The sequence below is a fragment of the Mustela nivalis genome (genome assembly GCF_964662115.1).
Source record: "Mustela nivalis genome assembly, chromosome: 8".
In the NCBI taxonomy this organism is placed as follows: domain Eukaryota; kingdom Metazoa; phylum Chordata; class Mammalia; order Carnivora; family Mustelidae; genus Mustela; species Mustela nivalis.
Genome location: NC_139027.1, coordinates 126,904,276 through 126,932,135, shown reverse-complemented (window position 1 = coordinate 126,932,135; position 27,860 = coordinate 126,904,276). Strand labels below are relative to the sequence as shown.

The 27,860-nt window shown below is 43.3% G+C and overlaps 1 long non-coding RNA gene across 2 annotated transcripts in view; it reads right to left on the bottom strand.

Moving 5' to 3' along the window:
• Positions 1–205: 205 nt before the first annotated feature.
• LOC309871536 overlaps positions 206–27,860 on the bottom strand; it is a 102,340-nt gene continuing 74,685 nt past the window's right edge. For both annotated transcript variants that reach the window (XR_014315333.1, XR_014315334.1), the window contains exon 5: positions 206–1,337. This is a non-coding gene — a long non-coding RNA (uncharacterized lncRNA). The remainder of the gene's footprint in view (positions 1,338–27,860) is intronic.

Below are 27,860 nucleotides of genomic sequence, written 5' to 3'. Positions count from 1 at the left end.
CAGAGAAGAACATCCAAAAAGGTAACACCAGGAGACATTGAGGATGAAGAAATGAAGAGTTCCTCCAAGAGTGAGAATCAGGGGCTGCCAGATAGGGGGTGGGGTATAGTCATGGTTACAGAGCAGCAGCCATTGGGTGTCTGACCTTCTCCTCTATCCAAATGGGATTTTTTTTTTGTTTTCCTCATCCTACTTCATCGTGAAAGGTTGATAATGGACCTTCCTTTACAGAAGTTTTATTTAAATTTAACTTAGTTAACATATCGTGTATTATTAGTTTCAGAGGTAGAATTTAGTGATTCTTCAGTTGCACATAACACCCAGTGCTCATTCCATCACGTGCCCTCCTTAATGCCCATCACCCAGTCACCCCATCCCCCCCATCTCTCGTCCAGCAACCCTCAGTTTGTTCCTTAGGGCTAAGAGTCTCTTATGGTTTGCATCCTTCTCTGTTTTCACCTTATCTTATTTTTCCTTTCCTTCCCCTCTGTTTATCTGTTTTGTTTCTTAAATTCCACACAGGAATAAAACCATATGGTATTTGTCTTTCTCTGACTGAGTTACTTAGCTTTGCATAATGCTCTCTATCTCCATTTACATCGTTGCAAATGGCAAGAGTTCATCCTTTTGATGGCTGAGTAATATTCCATTGTGTGTGTGTGTGTTTGTGTGTGTGTGTGTGTGTGTGTGTGTGTACACACCACATCTTCTTTATCCATTCATCTGTCAATGGGTATCTGGGATTTTTCTAAAGTTTGGCTGTAGTGGACATTGCTGCTATAAACACTGGGGTGCATGTGCCCCTTCGAATCACTATTTTTGCATCCTTTGAATAATACCTAGCGGTGCAATGTACTTTTTAAGTCCCTGCCCGAGCATGAACCACATCTAGACCCAACAGAGAGGACAGTGCATTACCCAGCGATTCTGAACTCTGAGTTGGATTCAGTAACGACAATGGGCAGTAGCATTGTCCCCTCTGGTGTTGGGACGGTTGGGAAGATGGGTACATGCAGATGCTCGGGTAACAAAGGCTGGACTGTGGCAGCAGTTGCCAGTTGTTCCCATATGCATTATCCTTTTCACCATAGTAATAAATCCCATAATTTTTAGCTGGACATACGTCTTCTCAAAATAAACATCAAATTTTCCAGTCTCTCTTGTGCAGCTATAAATCTGAGTTCTTGACAATGGGGTATGAAGAGAAGTGATGTATGTAACTTCCAGGTCATTTCTTCAAGGGGAAAAATCCTTTTTTATCCCCTTCCTCCTTCTTTCTGGCTGGAACACAGACATAGAGATGAATTCTCTTGCATCAGACAGACACGAGCAATGCCCTAAAACAACAAAATAGAATGCTCTTGAGTCCCAGAGGCTTTTGCAAAGCACAGTTAACATGCCAGCCCTGAATTTCCTACCTTCTAAATTTTCATGTGTGAGAAAAATTAACTATCATTTTATTTAAGCTACTGTTATTTTGGGTCTCTGCTCTTTGCAGCTAATGCTATAATGCTCTAATATATGTAATATGGAGAATAAATAAATTATGCATTCACTTTTAAAGCCAGAAGGAAAACTTTTTTAAAAAGTAGAACAGAAGAAAATAAAAATAAAAGCAAAAATTAATAATATAGAAAAAAAAAGTTTTGACAAAAAGTTTTTGACAATCTTGACAGAAAGTTTTGACAAAGAACAAACTGGTTCTCTGAAAATACTAATTACGTAGGCAAACTTATTAAAAGATTAATCAAAAAAGAGATAAGGCATAAATAATATTCTCATTTGATCATAATTAAAACACAGAAAAGGTTTGTTTTTTAATCATGAGATTGTTATAAGCAACTACATGTTGACATAAGACATAAATACAATGAGAAATTTTCTATAAAAATAAAAAACATCAAGATTGACACACAAAAAAATGGAAAACCTGGATTATATCAATAACTATTTTTAAAATGGAATCATTTGTCAAAATTCTTCTACATCCCAAAAGAAATACCAGGCCCAGACAGTTTTATAATTGAATTTTACCAGCATTCATGGAACAAAATATTTCTGTACTATACAAACTCTTTTAGGGAAGAGAAAAGAAGGGTACTAGCCAATTTTATGAGGTTAGATTATCCTTGATTCTAAAACCAGATATGGATAATTAATTAGTCAGCTTTACTAATGCAGAGAAAATCCAAAACTCTCTGTGACTTATAAAGAAAACGATTTATTCTGAATTCATATTGCATGTGACCTCTAGGTCAGCTGAGCCATGCCCTAGTCTGCATCTCTGTTCCACGTGTTTTCACGTTCAGGGGCACAGGCTGAAGGCATGTCCCCTGCAAGAAAAAGGCTCATTTTGCAGGGAAGTTCCAGCTACAAGGGTGCAACACGTTCACACTGAAAACATGTAATCCTCTTACAGGGCAGGTAGAGTCCAGGCATGGTTAACAAGAACACAATCCTCCACAGATAGCATGGGCAAATTATAGACCAATTTCCCTTTATAAATATTAACCTGAATGTCTTAAACAAAAGTCAATCGAATCTAATTTTTTTAAAAATTACAAAACATGGTCAAATAGAACTTATGCCAAGTTGTTTATGCAAGAGTGGTTATGGGGCCCGTGGGTGGCTCAGTGAGTTAAAGTCTCTGCCTTTGGCTCAGGCCATGATCCCAGGGTCTTGGGATCGAGCCCCACATTGGGCTCTCTGCTTGGTAGGGAACTTGCTTCCTCCTCTCTGTCTGCCACTCTGTCTACTTGTAATTTCTCTCTGTCAAATGAATAAATAAAAATCTTTTTTAAAAAAATAGAGTGGTTAAAAGTCAGAAAACTTGATGAAGTAATGCACCACATTGGTATGTTAGGACATAAAACTATATTATCTCAATAGTTGCAGAAAAAGTATTCAATAAAACTCAACATTCGCACAGTTTAAGCAAATGAGAAATAGGGTTTTTTTTTTTAACCTAAATATATACCTAAAATAATGATAATAAAAGCCATAATAAACATAATACTTCATGGTTAAATGTCAAGGAAATTTCCATTAAAATTAGTAACAACATGCAAATGCCTGGTATTTCCCCTTCTGTTCTTCTGAAGGTTTTTGTCACTTCAGTAGGCAAGTAAACAAGTAAAAATAAGAAGAAGCAGCAGTATGTGGCACAAGGTTTGGAAAGCAAAAGTTGTCATTATTGTCATGCTTTGCCTACAATTTGATTGCTGCCCTAAAAATCCCAGAAAATCTAAAAACTACTAAAACTAATGAGATATTTGAGTTCAGTGGCTTCATTTAAATTCAAAATTTTTTCCACTGGATATTTTGTCCTGCTTTGTCAAAGACTATTTAACCATAGAGTTGTGGGTCCGTATCTGGGCTTTCTACCCTGTTCCACTGGTCTATGTGTCTGTTCTTCTGCTATCCTGGTGATCACAGCTTTGCAGTAAAGCTTGAAATCAGGTAACATGATATCCCTAGTTTTGTTTTTCTTTTTCAACATTTCCTTAGAAATTCAGTGTCCCTTCTCATTCCATACAAATTTTAGGATTTTTTGTCCCAGCTCTTTGAAAAATGCCAGTGGAATTTTGATCAGGACAGCATTGAAAGTATAGATGGCTCTAGGCAGTATAGACATTTTAACAATGTTTATTCTTCTGATCCATGAACACAGAATGCTTTTCCATCTTTTTGTGTCTTCTTCAAGTTCTTTCATGAGTGTTCTGTAGTTCCTCGAGTACAGATCCTTTACCTCTTTGTTTAGGTTTATTCCCAGGAATCTTATGGTTCTTAGTGCTATAGTAAATGGAATCAATTCTCTAATTCCCCTTTCTATATTTTCCATGTTCGTGTGTGTATAAGAAAGCAACTGATTTCTGGACCATAAGGAATATCATGGAGGACAGTAGGAGATGGAGAGAAGTGAATTGGGGGAAATCGGGAGGGAGAAATGAACCATGAGAGATGGTGGAGTCTGAGAAACAATCTGAGGGTTTGGGGCGGGGGGGAGGGTGAGCCTGGTCTTGGGTACTAAGGATGGCACATATTGCATGGAGCACTGGGTGTGATGCATGAACAATGAATCTTGGAACCCTGCTTCCTCCTCTCTCTCTCTCTGCCTGCCTCTCTGCCTACTTGTGATCTCTCTCTGTCAAATAAATAAAAATAAAATCTTAAAAAAAAATAAAATAAAATAAAATAAAATCCCAAGTTATTTTTATACACTAAATAAAGCTAAATTAGAAAATGTATATAGAATTTAAAAAAAAAATAGTCATCACATGAGTCAAAAATCACAAGGTAACTGGGAGTAACTCTAAACCAAAAAGTGGGAAACTTTATGAAGAAAATTACAAAACCTATTACAACCCATTGTGAAGGTCTGACTAAATGGCAGGTTCTATTATGAATAGGAAGGAAGACCTACCGTAAGGATGCCAGTTCTCCACAAACTAATTCATAAATTCCAAACGGTTCTAATCAAAATCCAAGTAGAGCTTTTCATGGAACTTCTGCTAATTCCAAAATTCACATGTAAGAACAGTAAGCTAAGACTAGCCAAGGCAATTCAGAGAAGGAAGAAGTGAGGGAAGTAGTTTATCTTAAAAGATAGGGAAAGATATGATGAACAGATAGTAACTGGGGCAGTAAATGGTATTGGGGCAGGAATAAAACCTTAGTCCCCTGGAACAGAACAGAGAGAGAAAAGCAGACCTACCCATGTATGTGAACAAAGTATATGAGAACATTGCATATTGATACAGCCATTCGACAGTTTGGGAACAGTTTGACGTCTGCGTGCAGAAATAAAAATGAAAATTAAACCTTTGCATTTATGTCATGTATAATTTTAAAAAATTGCAAGTGGATCAAGGACCTAAATGTGAAAAAGTATTTTTAGAAGAAAGTGGACATTTTCTTTGTGAACTCATGGTTGGTAAGAATTTCTTAAATAAGAGATTAAAACGCATAAGCCATAAAGGAAAGATTGACAAATTAAAGTTAAAACCTTCTCTGTGAAAAGAAAAAGATACTATAAACAAAAATGAAGAGACTAGACAAAGTGAGATCAGCTGTTTATGATGCATACGGCCAGCCAAGAATTAATACCAAGACTATGTAAAGAACATCTACGAATCAATAGGAAAATACAGTGTTCAAGTAGATCCCTGAATCGTAAGTTACAATAGCAGGGGCGCCTGGGTGGCTCAGTTGGTTAAGCATCTGCCTTAAGCTCAGGCCATGATCCTGGGGTCCTGAGACTGAGTTCCTCATCGGGTCCCTGCTCAGTGGGGAGCCTGCTTTTCCCTCTGCCTCTGCTGCTCCGCCTGCCTGTGTGCCCACTCCCACACTCTCTCTCTCTCCCAAATGAATAAATAAAATCTTTAAAAAAAGAAAAGTTACAATAGCAGGTGCCCAAAATAGCAAGAGCTAATTTTTTACCAAGCTCTTTCTTACTCCACCACCTCTACACTCCAGCACAATGAATTTCAGTTTGCTAGGAGCTGATAAATGCCCACATCAATCAGAAGTGGACAGAGGTTAGTGATAAGATTTGAAATGGAGTGATTTGGTGTTGCTGGAGGACAGGGTGAGATAGAACAACCAGATACAGAAAATGAGAAAACAGTGAGAAAGGCATGGTTAAAATAAATAAACAAACAAGTAAGCTCGAGCCCCAGGGAAAAATGAGGAAGTAAGCTTACTGACAGAGTGAATAAAGATCAATAAGTTTATCAGGGGTATCTGCCCAAATGCAGGATGGGGAAACTGTCTTAGCTGCACTGCTATAAAAGAAATTCTAGAATTGGAGTCAACGGTGAAGTCAGTATGAACCAACAGTGGGATATCACTATCGTACAGGCTAAAGCCACTTAGCCATATTATTAGGAGTAGCATGTTCACAGGAAAGGAGGTTAGACCTATTATCTTAAACTCATTAATCAGACCACACTTGGAAAAGGTACTCTATTTCAGGCCTCCCACAATGGCAAGAACACCTAGGAAAATTTACTTTCCCATTAACAAAAAGTTAAAAGCTATTCCCATTGAGTGAATATGTACTGTAAACCCACTCTTTGTTCATCAGAGTACTAGGTGCAGGGTTTACAATGATGATCAAGACATGCAGGGGCACCTGGGTGGCTCAGTGGGTTAAAGCCTCTGCCTTCAGCTTGGGTCATGATCCCACGGTCCTGGGATCGAGCCCTGCATCGGGCTGTCTGCTCGGTGGGGAGCCTGCTTCCTCCAATCTCTCTCTCTGCCTACTTGTGATTTCTGTCTGTCAAATAAATAAATAAAAATCTTTTTAAAAATTTTTTTTAAAAAGACATGCAGAGTCTCCACTCTTACTGACTGGGTGTGAAAGAAAGGTGCAAATGGGAGAAAGTTAAACAATGCCTCATTAGAATGTATCCCATTTTTAATTCATAAGGTGCTGACGGAGCAGGAGAGGCATTGTATCAGTCAGCTTAGGCTATATTTTGCTGTAGTAACAAACAATCCCTAGGTGCCAACTGCTTATAACTGTAAAGGTTTACTTCACACTCTCATTGATGTCCATTGTGGGCTAACAGTGGCTCTCTGTCCTACCTGCCCTTTATTCTAGGACCCAGAATGGAAGATCAGTCTCTCTGCCAATCACATTATCAGAGGGAAAAGCACAATAGCAAAACCATGCAGTGGCTCTTAAAGCTTCTAATCAGAAGTGGCATATATTCTATCCCATTTCATTGGACAAAACAGGTCACAGGGCCAGCCCTGGTGACTGGTGGAAACTAACATCCTCCTCCCAGAATGGGTCTAATTCAGAAAAGCCCAGAAAGAAGCGGCCAGAAAATATTTTGAAAAAATAAAAATATAAGAAAGAAATATATAAGAATACACTTAGGAAAGATATAAGAATATATACAGATAAGAAAAAGTGGATGCATATTATGGACATTGGGGAGGGTATGTGCTATGGTGAGTGTGGTGAAGTGTGTAAGCCTGATGATTCACAGACCTGTACCCCTGGGGCTAACAATACATTATATGTTAATAAAAAAATAAAAATTTAAAAATAAAAATTAAGGGGCGCCTAGGTGGCTCAGTGGGTTGGGGCCTCTGCCTTCAGCTCGGGTCATGATCCCAGGGTCCTGGGATCAAGCCCCGCATCGGGTTTTCTGCTCAGTGGGGAGCCTGCTTCCTCCTCTCTCTCTGCCTGCTTCTCTGCCTACTTGTGATCTCCATCTGTCAAATAAATAAATAAAATCTTTAAAAAGTAAAAATAAAATAAAAATTCTTAAAAATTGATGCATAAATTTAGCAAGAGATGCTAATTGTTCATGGCAGCGATATTCATAACAAACAAAAACTGGATATAACTCAAATGCCCACAAAGAGTAGACTAGATCCAACAATGGTGGCATATTCATACAATGGGTCATATAAAGGAGTAACACAGAGAAAAAAAAACAAAAGAATGAGCTACCATCCCATTCAACAACATAGATGAGCACAGGAGCCACCTACAAGACGGAATGCTTCATCTACCTTCATCCACCTACAAGAAGCATGCTTCCGTTTATATGAAGTTCAAAATAAAGCAATATTCATCCATGGTGATCAAGGTCAGAATGGCAGGTGCTTTTGAAAAGTAGCTTCTAAAGGAAACATATGGGGGCCTTTGAGGTGCTGCGGATACATTACCACTTTACCTGAACGGCTATATTCTTAAAATGGGTCCACTTAAGTATATGCAAGTTTTCTTACTAAAAAAAGAAAAAGTGTTTGCCATAGACCTCTGACCTGAAGAGGGAGGGTCCTCTCGGTAAAGGCTTGCCAGAGGAAATTATTATAAACTCAGACCTGAAAAAGGGAGCAGAAGCTATCTGGAAGGGACACATCTTTGTGCATGATGGCATGATCAAGATGCTAAAATACTTGCTAAATGGCCACCATGTTTGCTGCTGGAAGGAGCACTGAGAGGTGTGACTGGAGAGGACCCACACTGCGAACACTGAGAGCCAGTTTAGGTTTTCAGTATTTAATGTGAAAACCACAGGAATCCACCAACTGGTTTTTTAAAATAAAGATTTTATTTATTTATTTGTTTGTTTGTTTATAATAAAGAGAGAGAGCACAAGCAGGGGGAAAGGGAGGGGCAAAAGGAGAAGCAGACTCCCTGCTGAGCAGGGAGCCGGATGCAGGTCTCGATCCCAAGACCCTGAAATCATGACCTGAGCCGAAGGCAGCCACTCAGCTGACTGAGCCACCCACATGCCCCTCACTGACTGGTTTTAAACAGGGAAATGGTATATTCCTGTTTCCTTTTGGAAGAATCGCTCTGCCTATAGTAAAAAGGAAGCTGGGAGGCCAGTTAGGAGACGGCCGTAATTTGTCTAAGCCAGAGAAGCGGGAAGTCCAAAACCAAGGGACTGATAATAAAGGCCAGATGGCTTTTGTCTTATTTTCTACACGAATGCACTATGGAGGTGAAGTTAAGAAACCAGACTCAAGAGATATGTAGGAGGAAGAATTGAATGCCCTGCAAAATGTCATTTGATAAACTGCTCAAGAAACCAGGGTTTATTCATTCTAAAGGGGCAACGTCCCAGCCCAAATACCAAGGGTTGCTATGTGGAAGAAGCAGGTGCACTTGGGAGAACCCAGAGTCCCGGGGCAAAGTCACAAGGAAGCGCTTTATCCTTTATGTCCTCTCCAGTCAGGGGACACACCATCACCATACACTGCGCTAGGGGACACCAAGCAAGGCTGGATGATGACCTCGCAGAGATTCTGTGGAGAGGAGCCAAGCAAAGTTCGGACCAGCTGAAGGTCTCTCGAAGCTAAAAGTCCCATGGACAACAGGCAGTTCATTTGTCTCCTCTGAGGCTGAATCTTTTAACACTTCGGGTCTGGTCTCTGATGATATTTGCCACAACTTACATACTGTGATCTGGGCTGTCTGCCCAAAATGTGCCCATCATCCCAACATGCCGTAATTCCTATATACCCTTGAACTTGTCAGAGTATATTTTAATTATCCTTTTCTGTGTTCATCAACCCCCATGAGACTGTAACTACACCATATGAGGCATGATGCCTGACTCATTTTTATCTCCAAGAGCCTATCACGTGGTCAGATGCTATCGGGTGGACGAGCAGACTTACCTATATTTTTAACTCGCATCGCATTCCACGGTATGGATGTACTAACATAGATACAAATGGACCAGCATGGAACCCCAACAGCTCTGAAATCAAGTAGGCTGAGGGTCTGTAGCAGGAGGAGAGTACCATGAGAACCTGCTATAATTTATCATGTCTATTTCTTTTTGGTGGGAGGTGTCTATCCAGAAGGACCATCACTGGGGCGCCTGGGTGGCTCAGATGGTTAAGCATCTACTTTTGGCTCAGGTTATGATCTCAAGGTCCTGGGATCAAGCCCCGCATCGGGTTCTGTGCTCAGCACAAGTCTGCTTATCCCTCTCCATCAGCCTCTCCCATCCCCTGTTGTGTTCTCTCTTTCAGATAAATAAATAAAATCTTTTAAAAAAAGACCATCATTTGCCTATTGAATGACTCCTAGAACTCAATGCACACTTAGGAACACAAACTAAGAATCTTCTTCTTCAAAAAATGTGAAGGAAGACTGAACTGTTTGTAGGAAACGTAGGTGTTTAAGATGCAACACCTCCGTGGGAAATGCGGGTCTCAGTTCTTCTGGCTGACGGTTCCTAATGGCAGCAATAAACCAAGGGGCCCCCATTGGCCAAACAGATGTTCTGAGTTGACAAGGAGGGGGAGACCAAACGCTGCCCCAGATGCTATCACTTCTGTGTTTGCTAATTGCTGAACCCTTTTGAAAGGCCTAAGCTGCAATAAATACATGATTTATCACCAAAGAAATAGATGCACGTACAACAGGACGATGTAGCCTGAAAAAAATCAGAAAGAGGATATTATCAATGTGCCAGTGAAGGTAGTTAGGAGTTCTGACTGCTTCACTAAAATTCTTCAAAGCAAGTTCAGAATGAACTGGAGTGGAAGGAGGTGGTGAGCAAAAACAGAGAGATGTAGTAATTAAAGTTAATTACTCTTGTTACTATGGTAGCAACCCAGAACAAGCAAAATTAGACACACGTTCAAGGTGAATCCCAAACAGGGCCATGTGGTTGCCTTCGCCAAGAAGCTAGGAGCAGACAGTTATTTAACAGGATTAAACTCCATTGTTAACCCAGTTTACCCCAAAGACCACCTTCTTCCATCAGTTCAGGGTTGCAAGAGCATGTGTGTTATCTGACTCCTAAGATCTCTTACCCATATCCTGAAAGAATGGCCAATTACCTGAGGTCTTGATTGGAGTCCCCCAGAAGCTGACCCTGAGGTAAGGATTCAAGTGCAAGGAGTGTGCTAGGGGCAGAGGCGCTAAGAAGGAAATCAGGACGGGGGGCTACTGGACAGTGTGTCTTAAGGCAAGTTTCCACTCTGGGCAACTGGAACACAGTCCCACCAGGGAGCTCTAGAAGCCACTTTGGACAAGTGCAGATAACAGAGCTGTCCTGCCCAAGGAGCAAGGGGGCTGGGATATTCATCCAGCAACTCTGAGTCATGGGTGAGGGCTCTCCTAAGGGCTGCTAATTCCTTGGCACTTCCACACTACATTCTAGCCGGTAAAATGGGAGCAAGAGACGCGCATCATTTCCAGCTCAGCCCATGAACTCCTCACACGGACTATTCTCCCCACACTTTCTCTTCTCCAGGTGTCTCAAAGGAAAGTAATTCCAAGTGATCACAGTGGTTGTAAGTTGAAGAAGGAAGAACCTCAAGATGAAAGGAACCTGGGTTCCCCGAATTGTTTGTTAAAGAAGAACTCCCCACCCACTGGGAATGCCCATTCTGGTCTTTGTGACACCCAGAACTGAAACTAATTTCTGAGCCATGAGAGGTGTTTGGTGTGTTTGTTACAGCAGGTAGCATTACTTTAATTAATACATGATTCTTTTACTATGTGCCAGCCCAATGTGCAAACATCTCACACTTGCTTTAACCTGCATTTCGTTGATTTCTAGTGAGGTCATATATTATTTCATGTGTAATTCAAATGCTCTCCACTCCTCCACATTTGGAGGGTACAAAGGAGGTCACTGGAGCAGCAAACTCAGAATTCCACTGTCCTCCCCTATATGAAATCAGGCCCTTATCCCCACCCTTACACACACACACACACACACACACACACACACAAACATACACACACAATGACATCCCTCTTGGACACTTCCCAAGGAGCATCTCACAAAAGGTCCCATGTCATCCTAGATCCCCACCTGCCCCTTCTGCCCCCTGGCTTTAGCCTAGACACTGACCTGAATGACGCTCAGGTCACATTTGCCTGCTGCAGACATGACCCCAGATTTCTCTGATGTTTCGGGTTTCATGGGTGCCCCTCCTTCAACCTGCCAGCAGGGACACCCTTTCTCTTTCTTTATTCCCTCCTCTTATTGGTATCCCACACCAGAGTCAGTTGGACTCTGAGGGGCTAGCATTCTTCTAAGTATTTTTTTTTTACACGCATAGCCTTCTCCTCTTCCAGAAAACATACATGCTCACAGTGTGATTGGGAGAGTGTTGGGACTGAGATCCCCAGTTCCCTGTCCTATGGCAGAGACTACCACATTTGCTCTGTGCTTTCTCCTCCCATGATGAGTTCTCTCCCAGGAGACCAGATGTCCCTGCTGGGAAAATTCAGCTTCTGATGGTCCTGCCTCAGGATCATTAGATGCACTTGAACCCCAAATATGAACCATGTTCACTTTCTTTTGCAGGAGACTCCTGAAATCTACATCAGTGGAGATGAGTACAAGAGAGTGTAGAATGGTCTTGGTTCCTTATTTCTGCAAGTCTACGATGTTTCAGCCTCAGCTCTGATAGAGCTGGGGCCACGGTTACTCCAAAATGCATGAGCAGAGGAGGTGGTTTCTCTGTGAATTGTTGCCCATCGCATAAGAGCAGTTTTCTCCAGGGTAGTTTTTCTGACCAGGCAGAAACCCTGACCTCCATCCTCCCACCCTGGCTTCCTTTTGGTCTCTAGGGAATGAGGGTCTTCCCTCTCCAGGCATCAAGTCCAGCATCTGGCCATATGGTTGGCTCTGGCTTGTGCTTCTGGGCCCTGAAAACAAGGGAATCCCCAGAGCAATGCCTACAGCTTACCACCTGGAGGGGCTGGTCTTGGGCAAACAGAGGCCCATGGGCCCCCTGAACACACCCAACAGGAAGAGGAAATCCAAGTGGCTCAAGTCTACTTCTAAGACCGAGGTTGTTGATACCTCATTGCCATGCTCAGGAGGTCCCCAGAACCAAACATAAGGAATGCTGCCAGTGACCCCAGCTGAGGGAGAAGAGTCTATCAGTCAGGGTCTCCCCAGGACATGAAAGCACCCCCAGACCATTCAAGTGAAGACCTCAGTAAAGAGACCATTTACAGCAGCAGGGCTCATACTTGAGGGTCCATCAAAAACACCTGGAGGACTTATTAAAAACTAGGTTGCTGGCTTCCCCGATGGGGTGGGGCCTGAGAATTTGCTCTCCCCTCAAATTCCACAGGATGCTGATGCTGCCTGTCTGGGGACTACATTTTGGCAACCCCCGGTTCACAGAGCTCAGAATTCAGGGACTGTGGTCTCCCTACACGATGGAATATTATTCAGCAGTAAAAACAAACAGGGTGCTGACACATGCTACAATGTAGGTGAATCCTGAAGACATTATGCAAAGGGAAAGAAACCGGACAGAAAAGGTCATATACCAGAAGATTCCTTTCGTATCCAATGGAATATCCAAATGGGAAAATCTATAAGGACCGAAAGCAGACTCATGGTTACCAGGAGATGGGGAAATGCTGAATGGAATGGGGAGTGACTACTTCATGGGTATTCTTCTGGTGATGAGAAGGTTTTGAAACTAGAGAGGTGGTGTTTGCCCCACCTTGCGAATGCACTAAAAGCCACTGAATTGTATACTTCAAAATGGCTCATTATATGTTATGTGGCTTTCACGCCAACCAAAAGGGAAGGAGGGGGAAAAGGATGGAAAGACACCCAGAAACCAGCATCCCAGGAAGTCTCACTACCCAAGGCCTGAAGACAGAAGGGGAGGGTACAGGTATAGCAGTAGTAAAGCCCAGTAAGAAACAGAACCATGGAGGAGGGATGGCCCATGAGCCACAGACACGAAAGGGGCAGCTAACATCAAAGCCATGGCACCCACACACCAAGGGACCACAAAGACCCAGGTGTCTGCCTCACCTCCCTCTGATCTCGTCTCATTGGCCAAAGCCAAGCAGAAGCCGGAAAGTACAACCTACAGGTCACATAGCCTCACATGGCCCAGAGCAGGATTGAAATGTGTGCAAGGTGGACTGTGAGGGGGATAGAGGGGGGGTGAGACAAACACGGAATAACCAGCACATCCAGGCTGGCCGACAAGGTCTGACCAAATTGTGACCAGTTTCTTTCAAAGGTGGAACAAATCCCCCTCTTCCAAAGTTTACAAAGGAAGATGTTCTTGGAAGGAAACATTTCTTATAGCCAGCCAAGACAGAGTCCTAACAAGCTAGATGGTGGGAATTCTTAGAAGTTGACTTCTTAGCCACTGCAATGAAACAGAAAGAAAGAGCTTTAATTAAAAGCAGTACTTCCCGGGCCACTGGCAGGCTCCAACCAGTCCTTTGGTCTCTGGCTGCCTCCCCGAGTCACAGAATGCCTTCCACTCATAGGGAAGCAAAGCACGGCTCATGCCACCTGGTACCTGCAGACCTCTTCTTACCCACCCTCCTGCCTCCTTGGGGGAAGAAACAGAAATATCCGTGAGCAACTCAAGCTTGCACACATCACCTTTATTCATCCCTAGATCCACTGATCATTTTCCCAGTGTCTTGACCTTCTCTGACTCCACCCAGGAGGCATCCTTAAAATCAGGCCCTTTCCATGCAGGCTTACAAAAGTCATGCCACTCAGGCCCAGGACCATCTGGGGCTGTCTGGTCCAGCCACCCTGAGTTCGTATGGCCTCCCGTGTTGTCAGAAGGGCAGGTGGAGATGCTACCAGCTGCCGTGGCGGCTGCCGTGGCTGCTGTTAAAAGTGGCCTCCCTGAGTGCCAGCCACAGTTAGCTGGTCTGTCCCAATGAGGTCCCTGTCAAAAAGCGCTGCAGGGGGTGTTTTCGCAGACCATTGCTCCATACTGGTCCTGAGTTACCAAGAAAACAAGATAATCACTTTAAGCAAGGAAATGGGGGCTTTGGATGGAAAGTTCCAGAAGCTGGAACTTTGGAACAGCAAAGTCAGCCCCAAGTAAAAGGCCTGCCCCTCACCAAATGAAGTGGAACCGTGCACAGCCCAGAGCCAGAATCTGTCCCTTTCACTGGCTTTTCAATCCCAGGTTTACGAGATTTGATTTATTAAAGTTTTTAAACTTTAACCTCATAGATGAATTTCTCAGCCAACATTGATGAATTTCCCCCATCCGTCATCATGCTTTAATGGGTTGTGACTCTCACAAAGCACTCAGGCCTCCAATTTTATCCAAAAATAAGTAGAAAGGAATGAAGAAATCCTCTGAATTTTATCTCAGAGACTCCACATACAGCACACCCACTCAGCAACACAGACACAACCCACACCCCCTGAGACCCAGCCTCCCGGTGTGGTTGGTGGAGAGGAGGAGGACTATACCAAAATTATAGAAATAGCCTCTCCCTGCTTGTGTCCCTTGAAAAAACTCTTATTTATCCTTCAAAACCCAATTCATAAGCTGCTTTTTCTTTGTGTTTTCCCCCAACCATCTCATCCCCTCTGAGTCTATTCTTGTACTTTTATTCACATCTATTCCTTCTAAACTCTGCGGAGTCTCTGACTTTGTCATTCTGTACTCCCAGAACCTAGCACAGCACCTGGCACACAGTAGGTACTAAATAAATGCTTGTCAACTTCAACTGAATCAAGGGGCTTACTTAGGTTCTGGTTCTAGCTCTTTAACCTTCCATAGCTTCCTCTCCTGGCATCTCAGCTTCCTTGCGTAGAAGAAGCGATCAACCATTTCCTACCCGGCTATCTTCGTCATCTCTGGCTGTTATTACAAAATACCATAGGCTGGGTGGTTTAATACACACTCTGCCTCACAGGTCTGGACGCTGGGAAGTCCAAGATCAAGGTGCCAGCAGATTCAGCTCCTGGTAAGAGTTCTCCTGCTAGTTTGTAGATGGATGTCTTCTCATGGTGTGCTCACTTGGCCTCATCTCAGTGTGTAGACAGGGAGAGAGCAAGATCTGTCTTCCTCTTCTTTTAAGAGTACCAATTGCATCATGAGGGCTGCACCCTGATGACCTCAGCTAAATCCCAAAGGCCCCACTTCCAAATACCATAAAACTGGGAGTTAAGTCTTCACTACATGAATTTTGAGAGGACACAAACATTCAGGACCTAACACCTTCCTCCTCCCTAAGGCTGTTGTTAGGGTCAAAGAAGATGAATCAGAGTAAATGGGACTGAGAACCTTGGAACTCTGTTCAGGTGTGAAGGATGATGAGAGGATAATTGCAGAACAATGCCAAGACCAACGTGCAGCCTGCTGTTTCATCACCTTGCCTCCCCCCTTGACCTCCAGGGCTGGAAATCAGTACCATCCATCAAGTCAGACTACGCCACTTCATCTGTCATAAAATACAATTCACAAAGTCAGGCGACCTTCATTTGATTGATGAAGAAAAGAGAACTTAATTTTTCTTGTAAAAAGTTTACAATGACTCATTCCCTAGGATTCCCTAGGTTGATGAACTGCTGATGGTAAAATTATCATTTTGCCATCAAGTGTTCCATAGAACTCTTCTCCTAGAAAATGCTAACCTAACCAGGGGTGCATCACAAAACAATAAGACATGATAGATGGATTTGCGGTCCAAAAAGATTGGAAAACACTGCGTTAAACAAAGATCCATGATTTTCTTTCCTGCGGGACTTCTCAGAGCCTTTATGATTCAGATGAAGCATGGTTTCCTAAGAAATTGGTCAAGAATGTGGGGTTTGGGATCTTGGGGATGTCTATTTCTATCAATATGAGACAAGAGTAAGTACTGAATTGGGGAATGAGTGAGGAACGGGTCATGAAAAATTAATTCTAATTATAGATTAGATGAGCCACTACTGTGTATGATGTTGGACATTCCACAGGCATCATCTTGTTCAATCCTTCCAACAAACCTGGGGGCGGGAGAGCGTTCCCCCATGCACCCACCCCACTTCACCTCCTTTCTGCCATCCTGCATTGGCGTGCTTTGTCAATTACTTCCATAGCACGTGAAACCATTTTCTTCCTGCCTGCGATTATGAGAAAATTTCTTAAAGGGTAGCAGTAGTCATGTCAGAACAAACTGATGTAGTTATAAATTCAAAAAGAGAGAAGAGCTTGCACAGGGATCACTGAAGCATTTGCTTCCAACCATAACTGAAGCATCACACTTTTGCAACTTTTCAGCCTCTGCGGGCCTTTTGAAGGTGAGATAAATATATGGTATTTATCGCCATGTATCATTCCATCAGGGAACCGAGATGAACATCGCTATTTTGCTGAATTGTCTATTGATATAATTTCCTATGATTTTCTCATTGTTTGGTACAGACAAATGTATGTTTCTCAGTCTTATATGAAGTATGAATAAATGCACCTTTAGAAAACTTCGGTGGTTTTATCTGAGCTGAACATATAAGGAAACTAAAAACAGAGAGTTCACCACATCAATGCAGCTCCAAGACGAGCCCACTCTTCCCTTTGCCCAAGCTTCCAGCAGATTTCATCCCTGACTTAATAGAGATGCTGCAGTTACAGCTCTCCCTGACCCCCCTAAACTGAGACTTTGTGGTGGTGGACAGCTTACTCAGGGTCCCCAGGTCAACAGAGGGCAGAGCCTGAGTTCTTCTCTCTCTTTCTCAGGAACAAGGCAGACAAGCCATTGTCAGAGCTTGATTGTAAAGTCAAGGGCAGCTTGGCTGTAATAGGATCGGCAGTGGAAACCCAGAACGTGGATCTCAGGCCAGCAATCTCCCAATGCCTTGTTGAAGGACTGCACTAAGGCTGAGCCCGCAGCTGGAGTCAAGGGGACAGAAGCAGGTGCCTGAAGGGCAAGGAACCAGAGGGGAACAAACAAATGATGCCTACTTGGACGGGCTAGGGTCCTCTGAACAATCTTCAAAATGTGACAATCCCTCCCTTACTCCAAATCCTGGCCTTTGTAGATGGACTTCTTTCTATAGGCCTCTACTGTGGCTGTAAGATATTTGAAGTGGCGGGGGGTGGGAGGTTGGGGTACCTGGTGGTGGGTATTAGAGAGGGCACGGATTGCATGGAGCACTGGGTGTGGTCAAAAAATAATGAATACTGTTTTTCTGAAAATAAATAAATTTTTTTAAATTTTTTTAATTTTTTATTTTTTATAAACATATATTTTTATCCCCAGGGGTACAGGTCTGTGAATCACCAGGTTTACACACTTCACAGCACTCACCAAAGCACATACCCTCCCCAATGTCCATAATCCCACCCCCTTCTCCCAAACCCCCTCCCCCCAGCAACCCTCAGTTTGTTTTGTGAAATTAAGAGTCACTTATGGTTTGTCTCCCTCCCAATCCCATCTTGTTTCATTTATTCTTCTCCTACCCACTTAAGCCTCCATGTTGCATCACCACTTCCTCATATCAGGGAGATCATATGTGAAAATAAATAAATTAATTTATTTAAAAAAAAAAGATATCTGGATCAAGTTTGCGCACGAATTACTAGTTGTTACCTCTGAGTCACTTCAGCTAGATAGGCAGACTTAGTCCAAATCATAAAATCAGAAGCGCTTTAAGCATTGGAATGGAGGATTGGACACTAAAAGAAGATGTCTTTGAATATGCTTATTATCTCCAATGCAGCAAAACGGATGGGCACACATTCCGCTCAAACGGCAGGGAAGGACGGTACCGAAGATTTCCAGGGAGCTGCGCTAAATGGAACTCAATGGTACGGTACCTATCGTGGCTATGTGACCGACTCGAGATGCAAAAAATGTCATTGATGTCACCTTTATTCAGGGTGCTATTATTGCCTTCATTTTGTGAGAAGAAAAGGCATTCATAGGCGTTTTCCTAAGTTGGCCTCTGCCCCGGTCCCTGGTCCTATTTTTCCCATGAGTTTCTCAATTGTATAATGTCCTGCCAGGAGGGGGTTTGGAACCATGATTTTTGCAGCCTTCTTCATGAATAGAACCACCCCAGTCATCCACACCATAGACCTAGGGCCATCCTACTACACATCCTGCAATTCTCTTCCTCCCTCACCCCTGCATTACATCAGCGCTGTAATCTGACCTCTTTGGTATCTGTCGCCTCATCCCTAAGTTTCCACTTGCGCTGGTAAGCTGTTAGATCATATCTCGCTCAGGTTTTTTTCTCCAGGTCCCAGATGGCCTCCTGGCTCCTCGAGCGGGTTTCTAAAAGGCCATCTGGGTGTCCTGCTTCATATCCCATTGCTCTCACACACACACCCTAGATGTCTGCTCTATGGAAGTTCTTTTAGCTCTGCTGTCTTACTACCCCTGCTCTTAGTACCTCTTCTGGAACCCCATGTTCCCCCAACCCCCCAGTTGTGGTCTCCTTAAAGATCGACCTCATTCTCATCTGGGAAGCCCTTCCCAGTCCTCCTCCTGCCTCAGAGCAAGTTAGGAACTCCCTAACCTAGATGCTCCAGTTAGAATCTCAGCCAGCCGTGTGACTTTGGGAACATCACCCGCCCTTTGTTGGCCCACAGATATAACAACGATTTCATGGAATTGTCCTAAGTGACAGCCCATCACAGACTGTGCCCTCAACAGGTTTTCAGTGAGGGGAGTGGAGAAAGGAGGGAGCTAACTGGATCCTTTTCCTCCTTTGATGATGAAGAGATGACACTAGATGACTCATGGTACTCTTAAAAAATGCCTGATTTCAAGCCCTGAATTATCCCTTTATCAGAAACTGCTAGTTATGCCCTAATATCCATTTTCTCCTTTTTTTATATAGTAATAGAAACCCTGGAGTCAGCTGGGCATATAATTGGCCAACCAAAATAAATATGACAATTCCTAGCCCATCTTGTAGCTAGATGTAGACATAGGGCTAAGGTGCTTACGTTCTAACCCACAGGACGTGAGCAGAAGTGTATGCGACTTCCAGTCCCTCTCCCTGTGCAGAAGGAAGAGGCACCTGTGCTCTGTCCGAGCTCGCCTCCCTCAGCAGACAGTGGGGGGGCAGGGGGGTTACATTAGATCATACAGAGACAAGCAATTTCCTAGAAATGGAGGAGCAGCAAGTGTCGAAGCAGCCTGAGTCCCTGAGCACTAGAAAAGGACAAAGCAGCCACACCATCGTGGCTTTTCACGTGACAGAAAAATAAACTCATTTATTAAGCCACTGCCTTTCTGGGTTTCTCTTCAATCAGCTGAAACTCCATCCCGACTAGTACGATTTCAAATACATTTCCATTTAGCTTTTGACTCCACAATCCCACCAATACGGGGAGCAGAAGAGGGTCATTTCTACTCCATTCACCTCTCCGAAACGACTGCAGGTGAGTACCCAGGTGAAGTAAGCCGTAGCTTTCAATCAGTAAAGCTAAAAGTTATAAAAATGCCTGCAGAATTATATGCCAAAGACTTCTATTATTACCATATCACTATGTCAAAATCGAAAGGCATGTAAGATTTCTCCAGAGAGGCCGTCCATAATGCATTGCAGAACTGTGTAGGTGTTGTATGAAATGTGTTTTATTCAAGCTAGGATATACAACACTAACATTATTGAAAGAAATTGAGGGTCTGGTCGTCTCCTTTTAATATGTTCATTATTCATGTTATAGTCCTTTAACAAAAAAGTAAAGTCGTATACATATTCAATTTAATTTAAATTTTTATTTTACCTGCTATTCATCTTGGATGTCCAATGAAGAAGAAATATTCCCTTATTACTCTTATATTAGTTTCTGACAGTTCAATTTCTCTGACTGCTACGCCTCAGACAACCTCCCCTGGAAAAGCATATAGGTAATTGCTTTGATCAAAATTTCATGCCAAATCTTTTAGGTTCCACGTAGATCACAGCCTGTGACCAGAGATACGTGGCAGCCGAGCCCACAGAGCCAAGCCTGGGAAAAGTTTCTTCATCCAAAACATGGCCACACACTGGGAATCACTTGGGAGCTTTACAATCTGCTGATGCCCAGCGCCACTCCAGAGCATCGAACGGAACTGGTGGGGGGTGCTGGGCATCAGAGCCTGTGGTGAGAGCCTCTGATTTCAAAGTTTGGTGGGGCGTGGCAGAAGGGGGTACAGAACCTACACAGGGAATGCCTGCTTTAGACTGCTGACTTGCTCACATAGGTTTGTAGGTTTCTTCTATTTGTTTTGTGTGTTTTTTACAGTTTTTTAAAGATTTATTTCTTTTTAGAGAGAAAGAGAGAGTTGAGCGAGGCAGGGAGGAGGGGCAGAGGGCAAGGGAGAGAAAGAATACTCAAGCAGACTCCGTGCTGCGCAGGGAGCCTGATGCGGGGCTCGATCCCAGGACCCGGAGATCTGGACCTGAGCTGAAATCAAGCAAGAGGCAGCCACTTAACTGAATGAGCCACCCAGGCACCCCTGTTTTTTTACAGTTTTGTAGAGACATTCACTTGCCATAAAAATCGCTCACTTACAATGTATAATTCAATGACTTTCACTACATGCCACCACCACCACAGTCGGTTTTAAAGAACATTTCATTATCCAACCCCCCCCAAAACAACAACAACAAAACCTACATCTCTTAGCGTTCACTCTCCCTCACTCTTCCCAATGCTCCTTCCACTAATCTACTTTCTGGGTCTATTTTGCCTAGAATGGACATTTCCTATAAATGGAATCATACAACATGGGGTCTGTAGTAGTTGGCTTTTTTCATTGTTTCACAAAGCGTTTTCAGGGCTCAGCCAGGTTGTCTCACACATCAGGCCACCCGGGTGCCTCTCATGGCCCAGCTTTTTGAACATGCTCCATGGTGATACCATGTTGCTAGTTCAAAAACCACATTTTTGAGGAGCAAGATATTAGACCTTCCTTGTCTTTTTCATTCTACTCAAACAAGAAACAACCCAACTGGGGCGCCTGGGTGGCTCAGTGGGTTAAAGCATCTGCCTTCAGCTCAGGTCATGATCCCAGGGTCCTGGGATCGAGCCGCACGTCAGGCTCTCTGCTCAGTCTACTTCCTCCTCTCTCTGCCTGCCTCTCTGCCTGCTTGTCATCTCTGTCTGTCAAATAAATAAATAAAATCTTTAAAAAAAGAAAGAAAGAAAAAGAAAGGACCCAGCTGTGGAAGTGCTAGGAAGACAAAAGGTGGGGACAGATTTAAAGAGAAACAGGAATTGGCAGGGATTCTCATATCTGCTTTGGGCCCAATAACTGTTTCCTTAACCTTAATAATGGAAAAAGTATCCTCCCCTTCATATCTAAAAAAAAAGCTATGAAATGTTGGATATCTGGCTGAAATTTTTCAATGCATTAGGAATGCCATTGTCAATATCTTTGTTATGATATTGTACTATAGTAACCCTGTATTATTCCTAAAACTCTATTTCTCTGTATTATTTCTTACAAATGAATGTGAATCTATAATCATGTCAAAATAAAGGGCTTAATTTTAAAAACCCACAATAAAAAAGTGAATGACTCTAATGAGTAGAAACTGATCCTTTGGTAAGTCACAGTTTCCAATACTGTACTTTTAACGAGATTGAAAAAGTATTTAATTGAGTTGTTGATTAGCAGATCATTAAAAGTTGTTCTTCATGGTTTTTTTAAAGCACTAGACAAGAAAAAGTGATTCAGAATTGTACTTGAGTAAAAGTCAACTTGTAATAGTAGAAAAAAAAGGAATGGGTTTGTGTTTTACATATTCAGATTTAAAAACATGTCAAAAAATAAATACAAAATAAAAATAAAAACACGTCAATGTCATTTTACAATGAGAAACACAGAAGTCTGGTGTATAATCTTAGCAAACAGATTGGTTTCTAAATTTCCTAACATGGTCACTGAAAGAAAGAGCTGAGAAGGGGGAAAACATCACAAAGGAAAGGCAGAGAGAAACAGAGAAGGACATAACACAAGGGAGACCCATTTCTTATTTCCAGACTCCCTTGCAGCTAGAGAGTGGCCATGTAGACCCTATTTGAGGCAATGAGATGGAACAGATCATTTGATCATTTTTCTTTTTCTTTTTCTTTCTTTTAGAGAAAGAGAGAGAGAGAGAGAGCATGGGGGGCCAGGTGGTGGGGAGGGGCAGAGGGAGATAGAGAAGCATAAGTAGGCTTCACGCCCAGTGTGGAGTCCAAAGCAGGGCTCAGTCTCACAACCCTGAAATCATGACCTGAGCGGAAATCAAGAGTCAGTTGCTTAACCCACCGAGCTATCCAAGTGCCCCAGAAACAGATTAGTTTTCTAATCCAAAGAGACATAACTAGCTTACTCACAGTTTTGACTTTTCCCCATTCTCCTGACATCTTGCAACCCAGATGATAAAAATCTCCCAGCAGAGAGGGTGGACCAAACAGTTAGGTGGCGTTTAGATTCCTGGCAACCTCTTCAGCCAGCTATACCAGCCCCAGACTTCTTGCCTTGGGAACAAAATGAACTCCAGCTGGTTAAACCACTCTGAACAGGGTTCTGTTACATGCCACCGGCAATCCCAGCTGCTGGACCATGCCCTCTGTGGTCAGACGGACCACAAGTTAGAAACATCTTCTGAGTTTTATGGCTAAAACAAAGATTTGTTTCCCTGTGGAATTTAATAGTTTTCATATGTGTGTAAAGAAGTGATTTGCATTTTAGCAACTTACTTTGGAACTTGAGAAATTCCAGTTCCCTGGACCATCAGCAGCTGTCTGACTGCCTTATACTCATTCTTTGAAAGATTAGATCTACTATATTTAGTTGGAATCAGTGTATTCCCTGTGTTTTGCAAAAGTAATAAAAAAGCGGATTCCAGTTTGGAGGACCCAGAAATTAGTACGACCCGTTTTGAGTAAAACTGGATATTTTGGTTTGTTTTAGAAAAGGTGAATCTTCCAGGTTACTTCCTCAAAACCCCTAGGATCCTGGGTCTGAAGATTGAAATACTGATCGTATCATTGCCCATCACATCCATGCGGCCTGAAGGAGAAACGTTATCTTCAAATGTTAGTTCTAAAGTCCCCACCGTCTTTTTTCATTTTAAAGAAATAAACTTTACTAAAATGGCAGCCTAAAATACTAAAGATATTCTAGAACAAAGTAAAATATATATACTTAAAGCAAGAATTTTAGGTTGAGCGTTTAGTTCTGCTCCTCCTTCTTGGAATATAAAATAGTACTTTTAAACAATATTTCTGAAGTTCAGTTTGGCAACAGGTGTCAAAAATTTTGCCTACCCATCGTCCTTGGCGATTTTGTTTCTAGGAATTTATCGCGGATGAGTGCAAGACCCTAGCAGCACACAGGTCACAAGAGGGACAAATTATAAAACAACCTAAGTGCCCAGCAATAGGGGATTCATTAAATTATAGTGTACCCATACAATGAGGGCGTTTAAAATGGTCTTGTAGAAGATTGCTTAACAACATGGGAAAAGGGGCCCCTGGCTGGCTCAGTCGGTTAAATATCTGCCTTCAGCTCAGGTCATAATGGCAGGGCGTCAGGCTCTGGGCTCGGCTAGAAGTCTGCTTCCCCCTCTCCTTCTGTAGCTCCCCCAGCTCGTGCTCTTTCTCTCTCTCTCTCTCTCTCTCTCTCTCAAATAAATAAATAAAATCATTAAAAACACATATACATACAACATGGGGAAAATAGTCACGATTCAGTGAAAAAGCAAAATATATACAAACCCATTAGATGAATGTGTTATGAAAGGATATGCACAGAAATGGCTTTTTTATAATTGTTATTTTCTTTGTGTTTCTGTTTTAAGTAAACATACATGACTTTTAAAAGAAGGTTTGTTGTTGTTTTTTTTTTAATTGCTGCTGCAGCTGCCACCTCCTCCTATTACCAAGTAAATTATCCTTAATGGCCTTTCATATTTCATCAGAGAGACTGGCAGGAAGAAAGCTCATCAACCGTGAGGATGGCAAGTCGCTGAGAGGAAGAGCAGTCATGGAGAGTGGCAGGGAATGATGACCAGAACAGACCAAATCAAAAAATAACAGGCATAAGGACAAAGATCTACCATGAAACCTATCTGCCCTGTTCCAGAATGGGCAGGCTCAGCTTCAAAGCTTCGTGGATGTGATGATCTCCTCCCAAGTCAGGCTACAGTTACAGAAATTACATTAACTGCATTTGACGGAGAACAGGAACACACTGGAATGTGTCCTAAGGAAAAGGGCCAGGACCCAAAGACAGCTGGGAGATGTTTAGTGAGAGAGACGGCTGGAGGAAAGGGGGTGTTTTACCCAGAGAGGTGACAAGTGAGGGATGGGAAAGGGACACGGAAATCACCCTTAAACATCTGAAGGACTGTCATTCAGAAGACAGTTGGCCCAGAGTGCAGAACTAGATCAAATGGGTGGAAGTTTGGGGGAGATCAAATTTAGTTGAAAAGAAGGTGGGTTTTTTTTTTAATTAAGACTACCCAACAGCGGAATAGGCTATCTTATGCCGCCGTGAGTTATCCATCACTGAAGACATTCAAACAAAAAATAGGTAACTATTGAAGTATTCTATAATGGAATTTCTGCATTCTGTGGGAAATTGGACTAGAAAAACCCTGATGTTTCCTTCTTACTCAAAAATGATTCTGCAGTAGAGAACCCCACAGGAGCTAGCACCAGTCTCTACTCACCAATTCTTGCCAAAAATTCCCTAATTAGAGAAATTAGAGATGAACTCCTCTGGTTTCATCTTCTTACGATACTAAATTATCAACTGATATTTTTTTTAAAAAGATCCTTAAAGCTGTTATCAGATATAATCAACTTCATGTGAATGCGTCTACCAAATCCTTTCCCAAGGATGGGTTTCCGCGGTGATTGACATGGGGGATAAAACGGTCCTGAGCTAGGAAAGCAGCCATGTCCAGGAGCCATGGAACTGGAGAAAAAAGAGATGTCCTGAAGATCAAGTTCACAATCTTGTATATCAACACGCCGACTTGGGTCTTGAAACTCCATCTTAACCTCCACCCCATGGTCCAGTGCATGTACCAATTACTCTCACGGTTTCTTTAATCCAAGGGTGGTTAATGAGCACCAGACCAGGCCCTCTCCAACGACATGTGAATGTGCCCACTCCACAATCGCCAGCCAGCTGTGCTGCTGAAATTAACTTGTTCAGCTGGCCCTCCAAATAAAGCCATTTAAAGAGTGCAATGTACCATAGAAAGCAATTTGTTTCCTTAAGATTTAGTACCCCACATGAAGATTGATTTTGATGTGAAAGACAGAAGCTACTGCAAGGTGAATAATTTTAAGTTTAACATATTCCTCCTCTCAAGGAGCCAAATGCATTAAAATTAGGTGCAAAGTGCTTCTAATTTGTCAATCACTCCTTGGATAATTCTGTTCCTGCATTACCAGGGAAATTGCCCAAGAGACCTGGCTTTTGGCTCCTTTCATCTCCACTATTCTTTTAACTTGATCATGGCTGCAGTATGCAAATGTGACTCGACATCTAGGAGCTGGGGGGGGAGGCATCCAGGATAAAGACAGCCCCAAACTTACCTTACATTTGACAATAAGTCAGAGGTGTGACAGGCCTCTCAAGTTTTGTCACACGTCAGTTTGTAGGACAAGGCACTCAATGAAACAGCGGACACAGAAGGCATTCCTCCTCTGTCTGCAGTCTGGAGAGTGCTTGCTAGTTCCTTCTGTCCATTGGCAAGCACTCTCCAAGGCCTGCTCTGTGTCAGACCCTGTGCTTGGCCCCCTGGCATGCAATGACCAAGGACAGAACCTACCTTCGAGAGACTCAAACATCAGAGAAACCAAAAAACCACAGCTGCCCCAGAGAAAGGAATATGGTACAGGAGGTAAGCACAGGACCCTCTGAGGCCATTAAGGAGGTTGCACAAGGTCTTCAAGGGAAGGGAATGAGTTTGAGGAATGAGCAGAAAGTGAACCACACCGGCCAGGGGGCCTATGATGCCCCAAAGGAGGAATGGGTCTAGAGAGCACACAGAGTCACACCTGGCATTTGCTGGGTCCTTCTGGTGTTCCAGGCATCGTGCTAAGCACTTTGCAGGTATGTTCTCCTTCAGTCCTCACGATGGTACTGTGCAGGGCGCTCCATTCCAAGGAAGGGACCACCATCAGTCCTATCACACAGATGGAGAAACGGAGACACTGGTAAATTAAATCCCATGCACACGGTAACCCAGCTTCTAAGTGAAAAAGGCAGGATTCAAATCCACTCGGCCTGGTATAAAGTCTGTGTCCATGTTTGCTTTCCAAAAGACATGGCTTGTTGGGAGGAGTCTGAGCCAGAGAGGAAGCCACGCCCTGCGGTGGTCAGGCTCAGGCAGACCTACTGATGTCAGTGATAAAATGTATGTAGAGTTCTCAGCACAGGACTCCACAGGCATAAAGTGCTCAATAAATTTTAGCGGGGAGGAGGAATAGGAGTGCTTAGGGGGACGTTGAGGCAGATGGAGCCAGAGACTTTGGCAACTCTGGGAGTGTTTCGTGAGTCCTGCAAGGTCTGGATGTTACCCTGAAGGCAGCAAGGATTCATCCTGGGTGCGAAAGTGACATGCTTAAGGTTTGGGCACAGAAAGATGACCACCTAAAAGGCAGATCTGCAAGAGAGAGAGAGCAGGAACAGAAAAATCTCAGGGGTTGATTTGCCCCAGGAGAGAAACATTGGAAGTGGAGGACACAAAGCAGGGAGGGCAGGAGATGGTCTTCAAAGGATATTTAGGAGGGAAAACAGACTTAGCAAGAGATCACAAGAAGTAAGAAAGGAAAAGATTCCCGCCTTGGGGAATTAGGTAAATGGCAGTGCCCTTCCCAGGGCAGGAAACGCGAGGAAGGGAGTAATGGCTTCTGTTGGAATGTAAGACTGAAGGGGCTATGCGGAGACATGGTTATGTAGGGATATGGGATGTATGTGTGGGGATGTCCCACTGATCTTTAGAAACATACAAAATCAAACCCGACAGATTGGTACGTTATCGAATGAAAGCGTCCATCCCTCCGTGGCTCTAGTTACCATCATTCAGGCCAACCCAGACTCCCGGTCACAGAGCATGACAAGAAGCCTCCAACACAACCTTGCCCTCTTTGCTGTTCTGACTGCTCGTCCCGACAAGCTCTGTCCCCCACTGCCCAGCCTGCTTTCAAGTCTGCCAAATTCTGGCCACTTGACCTGCACCCTCTCTCCCAGCCACAGGCTCTGCCTCCTCTCTATCTAACCTTCAGATTCTCTCTCTGGCATCTCTGCTTTAGGATCCCCTTGAATAAGTCCCACAGCCTCCTGGCCACCTGTGGCCAGTGCCTCTGGGAGTCCTGACCCGGACTTTAACAACAAGGTGAACAAGAATGGAGGAGTGCGGTGGAATGGAGGAGGGTACGAGGCCAGCAGAGTTTGATTCCTTCCGTGGAGTCGACAAGCCCCAGATTATCCCATCTGTGCCCACTGCGTGGTCCCATGCCACGTCGTCCATGACGCCAGTCTCCTCAGTCTCTTGGGATGGATTTGAGTTTCATTCTTCCTGGACTCAGATTTGGAAATGGTAGTTTCTAGAGAGAAGATGAGAACCGGTGGGGAGTGTCGGGGAGAGCTGGGGCGTGAACTGATCTTGGCCAGTTGTTCC